At 38.2% G+C, this 15179-nt stretch overlaps 1 pseudogene; it reads left to right on the forward strand.

Moving 5' to 3' along the window:
* Nucleotides 1-1127: 1127 nt before the first annotated feature.
* LOC140523200 (2-(3-amino-3-carboxypropyl)histidine synthase subunit 1 pseudogene) overlaps nucleotides 1128-15179 on the forward strand; it is a 51400-nt pseudogene continuing 37348 nt past the window's right edge.

Consider the following 15179-nt stretch of genomic DNA (forward strand, 5'->3'; position numbering starts at 1 on the left):
TTTCAAAAAGACAGAGTTCACTTCTTTCCCTGTAGTTGTTTTCCTACCATAAGACTTGACTAGCCCTCTCACCATTCTTTGGATTGAACCAGGCCCAGGAGAAAAGGGTCAAAGAGTTCAGCATTGATGAAGTGAGAACTGCCCAGGTTGTGGATCTAACTGTGTATCTAGCCAGAGCAAGGGCAGAAAGGAGACTGAACTCAAAGCGAATCAGAGGAAGATCCAGCCAGGTACTCCAGAACCACCTGGGCCCTGAGACTCTGCTAGAGGGTGACTTCTCCTCCTCCTCTTCAGTAGCAAATTTGAGCACCTGAATTGTATTTCTTTGAGCCCTGGCTGCCTGGCCTCATCATGTGCTTTGTTCTGCTTGTTTTTATTTCTTTCTAATATATTACATAATATTATGCCCTCTGTAAATGACCTCAATTGTAAAGTGTCAGGGACAGAAGGGGGACATGCAGCATTTCTTAGTGATAGATAGCATCATGAAACAAGAGTCCAGTTGATAAATATGTACCAACCCCTTAGACTACAAGAATTGGGGCGACTACCCACAGGCACTACTCATACTGCACAACCAACAGAGAAAGCCTAGAAGCTATTGTAGAGCCTGAGAAAAACTCTGGAAGGTACCCAGGGAGCACCCTCTAGATTTGGGGGGGTATACAAAGCATTTGGAAAAGCACTTGCTTGACAAAATTCATTCTAGGCTTTACTGCTGGATAGACTCAGGTACTGTCCACACCACTGTTAAGACAGCAGTGGAGACAGAGAAGATACTACTGAGGTAGTTACCAGAAAAAGAGAGTAATTAACTTCCTAATGCATGTTTTTCCCTTTATTCCTGCCCCTCTCAAATCCATCTATCCTAAACACCTATTTGAGTGGAAAAATGCCAAGCTTCTAAACCTTTGAGTCCATCCCAGGAGTACACTGGTCTTTGTGTTGCATGAGAAGTGCTGGGTTTCTGGGGTTTCTTTTTTGCATTTTCTAGTGTCCTGAGTGGTGACAATATGTTGGCTCAAAAGTGGAGGCTAGTGGAGATTGGATCCCACAGGCAACTAGACCAGTGGGTGGAGTCCAAACTGGGACCAAGGTGAGGAGCTGGCCTCAGGAGTGAAGGGAGCATGGTTCTCCACTCTACCCTGAAGCCTCATACCCCACCAGCCACCTGCCGAGATGTCACGGAGTTGGGGGTCGGAGTGAGGGGAGAGTTGGGGAAAGGAAAAAAAAAAGAAAAATAATCTTCCTAATGCTGAGACCTGACCATGTGACTCATCTGATCAAAACCTCAAATGAATCCTTCTTGGCAATACAATCTCCTTAACGAGGCATTTACCATTCTTTGCAATTTCTCTAACCTAATTTTCCTGACTTATTTTATGTTACTCACACTTCTTTGATTCAGACAAATTGTTAACTGAATTAACATACCATCCCTTATCCTTTTTCTTATACTGATCAGCTCCAAAAGCGGCAATGCCCCTTTTATCTCAGAGAATCCAAGAACTGGAAGGAACTTTGGAGACTATCCAGGCTAACTCATACCTGACTAAGAATTTCCTCTACAACGTCTCCAAGGGGTGATCCAGTCTTTGCCTGAAGACCACCAGAGAGGGGGACACACTCTTTCTTGAAACAGAACATCCCTTACTTTGTATATATTAGTTTGCATGTTGTTACCCTATTAGATTATAAGCCCCTTGAGGACAAGGATTCTCTTTTGTCTCTCTTTGTATCTCCAGCACTTATTCCAATGCCTGGCATATATTGGGCAATTGATAAATGTTTATTGATTGATTCTAGGTATAACCTCAAACTGAAGAGTAGCCACTACTTGTCCACAAGAGAGCTATTCAGATCTTCAGTCAGCAACTATGCACCTTTTCTTTATAGGATCCTAGGTACAGAATCTAGAGATCTTCTAGTACAATCCAATCATTTTGTAGATTGAGAAAATGAGGAAAGCTAAGGGACTTGCTCCACATCACACAGGTAGTAACAAGGTCACACAGGTAGGAAGTAAAAGAGCAGAGGATTCAAATCCAGTTCTTCTAATCCCAAAATGGTCATTCCACTACAATGTGGTGGCTACATTATGATGACCTGGTGGATCTGAGGTCTCAATGTTCTTCCATAAGTATTACAAAAGATATTCTCTAACATGCTACAAACCTTCCTCAGGCTAGATCTTTTCACATTCTAAGGAAACCAATGGAGGAACATTGTTGCTCTTCTGTTATCCATCACTCTTGACTCAAGATTGACCGATGTTCCTTTCTGACAATACTTTTTCTCCATAATACCACTTATTCCTCTTGAGTGTAGGTCATATTTGGAAATATTCTAAGGTTTGCTTTCTTTCACCCTTGTGCTTTGTGTCACCCACAAGTTGTATGCCTCAAAGATCATAATGTTCCAAAATTTACAACCAGAGAGCATTGTTAGAAGAACACTTGTCATGAGAAGATGCTTCTTTTGCATAAGGGAGAAGTTTGGAATAATTAAGAAAGAAAAACTAAGCAGTTTCTCCCAATGCAAATTAGCCTTTCCTTTTCATCCTCTCCAATTTTGGACCTCCCTCACTGACCATAAACAGGGCCAGTCTCAAATTTGTGTAAAGGTAAAGGACTGACTAAATGGATTATATACCATAGTGAAGGCAATAGACATTTTCATGTGTTTAGAGTCTTTTCTTTTTTTGACATAGATTGTTATGTTGACCTTTGAAAAATAATCATGATCACTGAAGAGTCTCTCCAGTCTAGAGGGTCTTAATGTGATGAACAAAACATCTTTCACAACTAGGAGCACCTGAACACTAACCACCACCACCTTTGCACCACGATGGGTAACCATCAGTAATGCCATCATAGCCATTTTATGGTTGTTTGAAGTTTGCAAAACATTTTCATACATTCAGATATAATTATTCTCATTTTGAAGATAAAAATAGGCTTAGCAAAGGTTGAATTACTTGTCCATGGTCACATAGCTAGTGTCAGAAGTGGGATTTAAATCAATCTTACCACTTATTGAGAAGATCGTTTCCACTTAAACATTCTTCCTCTTTCATACCTCTTTCATCACACCTTTTTGTTGGGGGTATAAGCTCAGTTTTCACGTGAACAGTCTCAGGCAGGTAAAAGTGAGGACTTCTAAACCTCAGAGTTCTCACGAGGTCCCCCAGGGAACAGCTGGGGATTGAGGCGTGAAACACGGGCTATCTTGTGTATTTCCACCTCTTCTCAGTGGAAAACTTGCTGAAGAGAGCATCCCACCCTTGAGATTGGTCCGTGGTCTGAGCACACCTGTTGTTAATTAGCTAGGGGCTGAGAGCACACACGGTATTCACGTGCAAACTATGTGGCAGGAGAGCTTAAGTAGGGACAGGGAAGCCTGAAGGCCTTCTTTTGGATGCAGGGTCCCCTCTGGGGGCTCTTCGCACTGAGGGGCCCTTGGAGGGAAGAGGGTCCCTCCCCTCTTCCTCTCCCATCCTCTTGCTGTATGATCCTTGCCCCTTGGGAGGAGGAGGATTCCTCTCTCCTGAGGAAGAATTCACCCTGCATATGGATATGTAACTAAGACCCTGAATAAAGCCTAACCCTTGTTCGACTCTGGAAAGTCTCTTCTCTCAATACGTTTATCTGGTTGGCCACCGAAGACCAGTGAAAAGGCAAGAAGGCTCGGGTAGGAACACCTCTTCCATAAAAGGGAAAAATACCTTTGTAAAGCACTGTTGTTGTTAAGTTGTTTTTCAGTCATATCCAAGTCGTTATTACCCCATTTGGGGTTTTCTTGGCAAAGATCATGGAGTAATTTGCCATTTCCTTCTATAGCTCATTTTACAGATGAGGAAATTGAGACAAATAAGGTTAAGTGACTTGCTCAGGGTCACACAGCTAGTAAATATCTGGAGCCAAGTTTGAATTCAAGTATGTGAGTCATAGCTCTATTTTAGGACTCATGAAGGCTAACCCCTCTACTTGTGCAATTAATCTATCTTGTCCTATTTGGGAGTTTGTTCTTTTTTTTTTCTTAAATCCCCTTTCTCAGTATGGTCTTCAATCTCTCTTTTGTGACCCTGGGCAGGTCATTTAACCTAGGTCTGCCTAAGTTTTCTCATCTGTATAATGAAAATAATAAAAACACCTCCTTCACAGGGCTGTTGTGATGATCTGATCAGATGAGGTAATATGTAAGGTAATCTGAAAAACTTAGAGCTAAATAAATTCCAGCTACTATTATTTATGCACCGATTCCTTCCCTCCTGCTTAGATACATTTCCAAAACTTCTACATCCTAAAAACCCTTTACTTGACCCTGCCTATATCTCTTCTCCCATAGCCAGATTTCTAGAAAAAGCAGTCTCCGTTTGATATCTGCATTACATCTCCTGCTCACTTCTAAATCTTACTTCCAACCCCATCAGGTAACTAACATTTCATTTCCCAAGGTTATCAGCAATCTTCTAACTGATGTGTCCAATAGATTTTTCTCAATCCTCATCCTTCTTGACTTTTCTTCAGCTTTCAACATTTTAGACCTCATTTTCTTCCTAGATACTATCTCCTCCCGGTATTTTTATAATACAGATCTCTCCTAATTCTCATCCTAACTATCTGTCTGATCCTTCCTGGTCTACTTTTCTGCATTATGGCTCATGTCCTACCCCCACGTGGGGATTGACCCTGAAGTCATGTGGTGAATCCTCTTTGTTTGAGCTGACTTTCCCTCTTCGTCATCTCAGTGGATCTCAGGAGTTTAATCTTTATTTCTATGTTAATGACTCTGACATCTGCATGTCCTACCGTCTTCCGACTTCTGAACTCCAGTCACCACCTGGCTACTGGACATCTACACATAGTTGTAGTTGACCTACAGGCAATTCAGTTTCAATATAGCTAAAAATAAAACTCATTATCTCTTTCTGCCCTTCTGTTTTTCTAACTTCCCCATTCATTGAAGGGTACCATAACCCTTCCTATTTCCTCCTAGGTTCACAACCTAGGATTGACTTTAATACTGTACTCACCTTCACCCCTTCTGGATTCAAGACAACATGAGTTCAAATCTAGTTTCGACACTTACTAGACACGTGGCCTTGGACCGGTCACTTAAACCTAAGTTTGCAAATGTAAAATGGGGATAAAATGAGGATAACAGTACCTACATCACAAGTTGTTGTGATGATAAAATGAGATATATGTAAAGATCTTAGAAAGGCGCCAGGAAGATAGTAAGTGCTATACAAATGCTTATTCCCTACCTCCCCTTTCATATATCTAATCCAGGGGTGAGGAACCTGAGACCTTGAAGCCACATGGGGCTTTCTAGGTCCTTGGGTGAGGCCTTTTGACTGAATCCAAGTTTTACAGAACAAATCCTTTTATCAAGGGGATTTGTTTTGTGAAGTTTAAATTCAGTCAAAGGGCTGCTCTTGAGAACCTAGAGGGACACAGGTAGCCTCAAGGCTGCAGGTTATCCACCCCTGATTTAATCAATCATCAAGTCCTATACAGACTATGCCTCTCTAAGAGCTTCCATATCTATCCCCTTTCCCACTTTGACAGGCACCATCCTAATTTCCATCTTCATCATCTCTCATTTAGATTATTGCAATATTCCTGACTGGCTCCCCTACCTCATTTCTCTTACTTCTCCAATCTAACTTCCACAAACCTGCCAATTGATATTCTTAAAGTACAAACATTGCCATGACCCTGCTCAAGGAACTTCAGTGACTCCCTGTTGACTCTTAGATAGTTTTCAGACTCTTCTGTGCAAAGTTCTGCATAATCTGGCTCCAACCCATTTTTCCAGATTGATCACTGATTCATAGATCACATATGATGATGTCACAAGACAGTTCTCCACTGTGCATGCTCCATTTCAGCCAAACTGGTCTGTTTTGCTATTGCCTTAAATGCCATTCCATTTCCTGTCTCCTTACCTTTACTCAGACTGTTCCCATATTCAGTATGCCCTCCCTCCTCACCTCCACAGGAGAGACTCCCTAGAATTTGCTTTGAAGCCCAGTTCAGCTGCCACCTGCCTTCTACTAGAAGCCTCCACTGACCCCACCCTCCTTATCTCCTCAGTCATCAATATTCTTCCTTGCTTCTGCAAAGTACTTTGCATTTACTCTGTATTTTCTATATTTCTCATTGTGTGCATTTTTTTCTTGAACCATTCCCAGCCCTGCTGCCTCCACCAGTAGATGATAAACCTCTTGAGGGGAAAGGAAATAAGCATTTGGCATTGGGCTAAGTACTTTACAAGCATTATCTCACTGGATGCTCACAGCAAGGCTTCAAGGCAAGGACTGCTTTTTTTTTTGTTTTTGTATCCCAGTGCCCAGCATAGTGCCTGGCACATAGTAAGTACTTAAGAAATGCACCTTGAATGGAATGCCTTACTAGACATTAACTTTCAGATAATCATAGAAGACAGTTATCTCTGTGGTTACATTTGTTGAAGGATTTTATATGATATTATCATGTGGGTGAGAAACTCCTTGTCAGGGGACAATTTTCAGGGAACAAGTCAGTTGTTTTTGTTTTCTTCTGTTTTGTTGTCTGTAATCAACAAATTCAGTGGGGTTTGTATTCTCTGTACGTCTCAATCAATCATGTGACTGTAAAAAATATGGGTCTGTTTTAGGGAGTCTTCTGTGAAAGCCTGTGTGTTTATTATCTTTTCATCTTTAAACTCATGGTAATCATAAAACATGGAGAGCATTCTCGCAAAAATTTTATGAAAATCAAAATGTAGATCTATTCCAGTCAAACTGACCTACTGATGGTATACAGGACAATCCATCTCCCTTCTGTGAACCTTCTCACAAGGTGTCCCCCGTCCCTGGAATGCTCTCCTTCTTCTCATGATAATTATAACAATAACAATAATAATAATAATACATAGCAGCTTATATTGAATTTTAAAATTTACAAAGCATTTTACTACTATTACTAGTTAACTTTTATGAAGTACCTACTATGTGTCAAGTACTATGATAAACACTTTACAAATATTATCTCATTTGAATCTCATAATAAGACTGGGAGGTAGATGTTGTTATTATTCACTTTTTACAAATGAGGAAACTAAGACTGACAAGGTAAATGACTTGTCCAGGGTCACACAGCAGGTAAGCGGCAGAAGCATAATTTAAAATCAGATCTTCCTGACTCCAGGTTGAGCATTCCATCCACTGAGTCATCAGCTGCCTCTCTTCTGTGATGCTGAGACTCTAGCGACCTTCAAGGCTCAGATCAAATTCAGTCTTCTACAGGAAGACTTTCCTTATGCCCCAGTAGTTAATTGTGCTTTCCTCAAAAATATTTATAAAAAATATTTTCTTAATTGCATATAAAATATTTTAACATTCACGTGAAAAAAAATGAGTTCCAAATTTTTTCCCTCCCTCCGCAACCTCTGCCTGAGAAAGCATGCAATTTGATATCAATTTTACATGTGCGAACATGCAAAACCTTTTCACAGGAGACATATTGAAAAGAAAACACAAACCAAAAAAGTTTTCTTAAAATTTTTTTTTTAAGTATGCTTTGATCTGCATTCAGATTTTTATCAGTTCTTTCTCTGGGGGTGGATAGCATTTTTCATGCTGTCAAGTCAAGTCCTTTGGAATTGTCTTAGATCATTTTATTGCTAAGAATAGTTGTCATTCATAGCTGATCATTGTACAATATTACTTTTACTTTGTACAATGCTATCCTAGTTCTGTTTGCTTTACTTTGCATCAGTTCATGTAAGTCTCTCCAGGTTTTTCTGAAAGCATCCTGTTTGTCATTTCTTATAGCGCAATAGCATTCCATCACAATCCTATACCACTACTTGTTCATCCATTCCCCAATTGATGGGCGTCCCCTCAATTTCCAAGTCTTTGCCATTACAAAAAGAGCTACTATTAATATTTTTGTACTTAGAAGTTCTTCATCTTTTTCTTAGCTGAACATGGCACCTTCACAAAAATAGATTATATAGTAGGGTGTTAAAAATTGTTCTTATGAACAAATGCAGAAAAGTAGAAATATTAAATGTACTCCTTTCAGACCATAATGCAATAAAATTATGTTCAATAAATGGTCTTAGAAGCATAGATTAAAAATTAATTGGAAACTAAATAATCTAATCTTAAAGAATGAGTGGGTCAAAGAACGATTCATGTAAAGTCAATAATTTCATTAAATATAATGACAACAATGAGATTATGCACCAAAATTTGTGGGATGCAGCAAAAGCAGTACTCAGGGGAAAATGCCTGTCTCTAAATGATTATATCAGCAAAAAAGAAGGAAAAAAGAACAATGAATTGGGCATGTGATCAAAAACCTAGAAAAAGAACAAATTAAAAATCCCCAATTAAACACTAAACTAGAAAACCTGAAAGGTAAAGGAGAGACTAATAAAATTGAAAATAGAAAAACCATTGAACCAATAAATAAATTGGAAGCTGGTTTTATGAAAAAAATAATAAAATAGATAAAGTATTGGCTAATTTTATTTTTAGAAGACTGAAGAAAACCAAATTACCAGTATCGAAAATGAAAAGGGTAAACCATCAATGAAGGCAAAATTAAAACAATTAGGAACTATTTTTGCCAAATTATATGATAATAAAACTGACAATTTAAGTGAAATGGATGAATATTTACAAAAAATATCAAGTGCCCAGATTAACAGAAGAAGAAATAGAATACTTAAATAACTATCTTAGAGAGGGAAATTAAACCTTAAGTGAGCTCCTTAAGAAAAGAATCTACAGAATTTGCAAGTGAATTCTACCAAACTTTTAAAGAACAATTAATTCCACTACTATATAAACTATTTGAAAAATAGTTAAAGAAAGAGTTTTATAAATTCCTTTTGTGACACAAACATGGTTTTGATACCTACACCAGGGAGAGCAAAAACTGAGAAAGAAAACCATAGACCATTTTTGTTACTGAGTATTGATGCAAAGACTGTAAACAAAACACCAGCAAAGAGATTACAGCAATATATCACAAAGATCATACACTGTGACCAGGTGGGATTTATGCCAGGAATACAGATCTGGCTCAATATTAGCAAAACTATAAGTATAATTGAACATATCAATAATAAAAACAACAAAAATTGTATGATTATATCAATAGATGAAGAAAAAGTTTTTTGACAAAATACTATACCTATTCCTACTAAAAACACTAGAAAAAATGTAGCTTTTGGTAAAACAATAAGTAGTATTTATCTAAAACCAAAAGCAAGGATTATCTGTAATGGGGATAAGCTAGAAGCCTCTCCAATAAGACCGGGGATGAAGGAAGAATGTCCATTATCACAATTAATATTGTACTAGGAATACTAGCTATAGCTATAAGGTCAGAAAAAGAAATTTGGAATTATGCCCAAAGGGGTATAAGACTATGTATACTCTTTGACCCAGAAATACCACTATTACATCTGTATCCCAAAGAGATCAAAGAAAAAGGAAAAGGATGTACAAAAATATTTATAGCAGATCTTTGTGTTGTGGCAAAGAATTGGAAATTGAGGGGATGCCCATCAATTGGGGAGTGGCTGAACAAGTTATGGCTTATGATTGTGTGTGTTCGCCCTTCACTGCTGAAGAAGATCAAATGGAGTATGATTGTAATGGAATACTATTGTGCTACAAGAAACGATGAGCAGTATGGTTTCAGAAAAGCCTGGGAAGACCTATATGAACTGATGCAAATTGAAGTGAGCTGACCCAAAAGATCATTGTACATGACAGCAATATTGTAAAGATGATTAATTGAAGACTTAGCTACTCTGATCAATACAATAATCTAAGGTAATTCAGAAGGACTCATGATGAAAAATGGCATCCACCTCCAGAGAAAGAATTGATGAACTTTGAATGCAAATTGCAGTATAATTTTTCACTTTATTTTTCTTCCTGTTGTTGGTACAATATGGCTAACATGGCAACATGTTTTGCATGATTTCACATATATAATTGATGTCATATTGCTTGCCTTCTCATTGAATATGGAAGGGGATAGGGGAAAGAAGAGAATTTAGAACTCAAAAGTAAAAATAAAAAAGAAATTTTAAAATTAATGAATAAGAATAATTTCTTGTTGAATTGACTTTTCTTTGTTACCTTTTATAGATATTAATATCATCTATGACCTGTTCATCCTTCTTTTGGCATTTTCCCAGGGATATACTAATAAATGTTTAAGAACAAGCTCTCTGAAAAGAAAATTAACATGATAACCTTCAGCTTAATTTGTTTTATTAACAATTTATTCATAATTATCTCAAGACTGAACAATTCCCAAGTAATGAATCAGGCCCTGATTTATAGTGTTTGTTGATTTCCAAGGTATAAATGTTTATGCTGAAAAGTAATAATTGGTTAATAATTAGATTAATAATAATAACAATCTAATCTAACAATAATAAACAATATAATTGGCTCCTGAGAGCTACTATGAGCTTACTCCAGTCTACCCCACTCCCCAAGTTATGTTGAAAGTATTAAGGGATCTCTTTCCAAGATTTTGTCACCTAGCATGGATTTTATTGTCTATTTGATCTGATCAAAATTTCCTTCCAGACTTCATCTTCCTAAGTTCTATTTCTACTTCTTTGCATAATACTTTGGGGAACTGAGGTGTTAGAATCCAAATGTCATGGCTCTCCTCACACTGATGTTGAAAATAGATGGCTACAGAAACCCTGAAAAATTTGTCATTGACTGTGGTCTGTGCAATAGTCTAAGTCCAACGTAGTCAATAGCTGAGAAGCTTATCACCAGTGGGGTGGCCACCAGGTGACAGAATCTTTGGCCATGGAAACCCAAGAATCAAAGACAATTTAAAGTGACCCTTAGGCTTACCTGGTCCCTTTCCACTTCTGTGGTGGTGGTGGAGTTGAGAAGAGGGAGCAGAAAGTGCTAAGCATCGTACACAATTTTTAGACCATCCACTGAGGAAGCTAGCTGACCCAGTCAATGGATAGTAGTGGACTAGTCAGCAATATTTAAAATCAAATCCAAACCCAAACACTTACTAGTTATGTGATCCTGAGTAAGTCACTTAACCTCTGTTTGTTTCAGTTTCCTCAACTGTAAAGTAGTATCTGACTCCCATAGTCATTTTGAGAATCAAATGACATTTGTGAAGCAATTATCCTGGTGTCTGACACATAGCAAGTGATATGTCAATGTTAGCTGTTATTTTTGCTATTTTTATTATTGACCAAGACCACATAGCTAATAAATGTCTAAGACAGGATTTGAATTCAGTTCTTTCTGACTCCTAGTCTAGGAGTCTGTCCACTCAGCTGGAAATATCATTACAATACTCTTGTTGACAGAAGAATTATGATCATTGGATCAAGCCTCAGAACATTACAAGGCCTCCTCAGTGAGATCTGTGATAACTGAAGAGATGCCTACTAATCCATGCAGGGGAAAGGAAATGGACGAAAGATGTTGCTTGTCCAGATTGTGATAGGCAGTTGAATGGATAGTCCATTGAGTGTCTACATCAGCACATTTATACAGGATTAGCATCGTTGCATTGCCTTTGGAAAATTCAGCAGTGCTTTTAACAATATCAATCTACTCTCCTACACTAAAACCCATCATTTTTAATGTTCTCCTTGTGAGGTGAAGTAAGACTTGAGACACCAGGTTCTCCAAAGAATCAGTAAGTCAGTCAGTCAACAAGCACACATTAAGCACTTACTCTGTGGCAGGGGCTGGATGAAGCATTGATGATAACTAGTATTTACATGGTGAATGGAGGCTACTAAGGTTGACAAAAAACTTCACATATATTACTGCATTTGGTCCTCAGGACAACCCTATAAGGTGGGTACTATTATCACCTTCTTTTGACAGCTGAGGAGACTGAGGCTGAGAGTGGTAAAGTGATTTGTCCAAGGTTAAATAACTAATGAATGCCTGAGGCAGTATTTGAGTTCTGGTAGTCCTGATTCTGCTATCCTACCATACTGAAAGAGAAATAGAAAGGGTGGAAATATGTTACCCTATAATTCCAGTGATGCCCTATGTAAAAGGGGCCTAAGGGATTACATTAAACAAATGTATGATCAGCAAAGGAAATTGGGTCATAATACAATGTAGCTACATAATATACCGTAGGGGCAGCTAGGTAGAGCAGTGGATAGAACAAAGGACTAGAGTCAGGAATACCCGAGTTTAAATCTAGCTTCAGAAATGTACTAACTGTGTGACCCTGGGCAAGTCACTTGACCTATGTTTCCCTCTGTTTCCTCATCTGTAAAATGGGGATAATACTAGCCCCTACCTCTTCAGGTTGTTATGAGGAACATGATAGCAACTGTAATTGTTATTGTATGCACAGTACCTGGCATATAGTATAGTAAGCACTTTATAAATGATAGCCATTAGCTATCCTCATCATCATTATTAGAGCAGCAAATAACATATGGGGTATCTTGATTGCTAAACTGGCACTCACGAGTAGGACATTTATGAAGGATCTATGAGTCAACATGAACAATAATAGTCTGATGAGGGAGGATGAAAGGCTTAGTTCCAATCTCCATCAATGAAAAGAATGATCTCTTTAGTGAGGTCCCAGCTCCTTTGGTACACTGAAGTATTTAAGAAGTATGGGGAATCTGTCACGTTATGTTGCCTAAGTGCCTCAAAGGTCTTTTGGGGTTCACCTTGCATATAGTGAATACTTGATTTGTGTTTTGGGGACTTGACCCATGATTTCATTGCTATAAAGAACTCCCAGTGAAAAAATTCCTTCTTCCAATAGATCTATTCTATAAATTATGATCTTACAGAGTTGTTGTGGTGAGGAAAAGGGGGGAGATGGGACTGAGGGGTCAAGTGATCTGTCTGAAGTCATCTGACTAGTGTAAGCCAGAGGCAGGACTTTGAACCTAGACCTTCTTGACTCAGAGGACAGTTCCCTACCCCCTGGGATGTTTTGCATCTCTGAACACTTTAATTGTTGAATTAAAGAAGGTCTGACTGGCAATCGTAGCACACTTCTTCAATCCGTGTCATGGGAGAGACTGAGTTTGGTGAATTGCTTGAGCCTGGGAGTTCTGGGCTCTAATAGAGCTAAAGCCAATCAAATGTGCCCCCTGAGTCCTACACTAATATGATGAGTACCAGGGAGCAGGGCAGGTAAATGAAGTGAACTGGCCCAGGTCAGAAATAAAGCAGATCAAATCTCCCATGTCAATCAGCACTGGGAACAGTCTGTGAGAGATTGTTGTACTTCTAGCCTGGGTGAGGTGGAAAGACCCAGTCCTAAGAAACAAACAGATACAAAAAGAAGCTCTGGTGGGTGCTACCAATTTGTGAAAGATTAATAAAAAGAGGCCAAATGAATGACTGTTATATTTGTCTGAAGCCAAGCCTGAGATTGGAGATATAAACATGTGTATACACATGCACATACATTTATTTACATATGTGTCAATTTTATCATGACAATTCCAAAATTACCCTAATCAGCCACTTCCCCTATGAACTTCCTTCTGTTCTCTTCTACGAATTTTCAAAATGATTTTTATTCCCTTTTGTTTTAAAGCAGGAGACAAGAGAACTGACCTTGAACATTGGTAGAACTAGGTTCAGCTAACTGTTCCAGAATTTACTGTCTGTGTGACTCAATCTCCCAGTTCTTCAGGTAATTCCTAAGTTGCAGTAAAGGTGCCAATTGGCATAGATAGAAAGGGTTTCCTTGCTGGCATGTTCCCTATACCAATGAAATCACAGGTCTGGTCACTGCCATCATCTTTATTCCTAGTAATTATCTTTCCTCTCTCCTCAGTAGAGGAAAAAACCCTCTCTAGCATAAAACAAACATAAACATATAAAACAAATCTATACACAGTACATTTCTGAAACGTTTTTGTGTAACTTTGCACCATTAGTCTATGATCTTTCTGCCAAGAGGTAAGAAACATGATTCATTGTCAATGTCTTCTGGATCTATGATTGTTCATTGTACTGCATTATAGTTCTTAATTTCTTAATTAAATTTAAATTTAATTTGTTTCACTGGTTTCCTATACAGTTTGTGGTCTTTGCATATATTGTTCACCTTGTTCTGCTCACTTCAGTCTACATTAGTTCATAGAAGCCTTCTGGGCTACTCTGAAACCATCCTTTTTATCTTTTTTTTATGGTATCATAATATTTAAAGCATATAAACTCATGTATATCAAATTTCTTCATTCATTCCCCTAATGATGGGCACCCTTTTTAATTTCATTCCTCTTCTAAAACAAAAATTCCTGCTCTAATTAGTTGTGTGTAGATGAGTTCTTTCTGTCTTAGCCTCTCTGTCTCTGTCTCTCTGTCACTGTCTGTCTCTTTCATTCTGACTCTGTCTCTGTCTTACCTCTTCAGGGAATAAGCCTAGAAGGGGTCCCACTGGATCAAAAAGGGTATGCAGAGTTCAGTGGCTTTGGGGGTTTCATTTCAAACTACTCTTGAGAATCGTTGGACCAATTCACAGATCTACCCGTAGTGCTTTATTTTATCTGGTCCCTTATAGACCCTTCAACAATTGTCATTTTCCTTTTCTTTTTTTGTCATCCTGTCTGATGGGCTTGAGGCAGAACCACAGAGTTGTTTTAATTTGCATTTCTCTCACTATGTTTTAGAGCATGTTTTAATAAGGTTGCTGATAGGTTGCCTTTCTTCTTTTGAGAAGTTTTTGTTCGTACCCTTTACTCACTTATCTCTTGTGGAATGACTTTTGTTCTTATACATTTGTATCAAATTAAATATATATCAGACATATCAAAAAGATTTGCTGCACAGATCTTTTCCCAGGTTACTTTCTCTTCTAATTCTAACCTCATTCTGATTTTAACAACCCCAGGAAATTGCTTTTTACCCTCAAATCACTTTCTTTGTTCTCATAAAGCAGTGTCTGGACTTTCTCCATCTAACATTTTTCATGGGTCAAGGGAATGGTGTTGCATCTCTGACATCAGGTTAAAAAGTTATTTTCTTTTCAGATAACTGTAGAAAAATTGTAGCTGGGTCTTCACCAGTGGGAAAGAGAGATAGAAGTGAGCAACTGTGGGCTCCATCCTACAGAAAGTTTATACTTTGGAGGTAATGCTTTCTTTTCAAGGTTATCACTACATTGCAA

This window comes from Notamacropus eugenii, chromosome 2 (assembly GCF_028372415.1).
Source record: "Notamacropus eugenii isolate mMacEug1 chromosome 2, mMacEug1.pri_v2, whole genome shotgun sequence".
NCBI classification, from domain to species: domain Eukaryota; kingdom Metazoa; phylum Chordata; class Mammalia; order Diprotodontia; family Macropodidae; genus Notamacropus; species Notamacropus eugenii.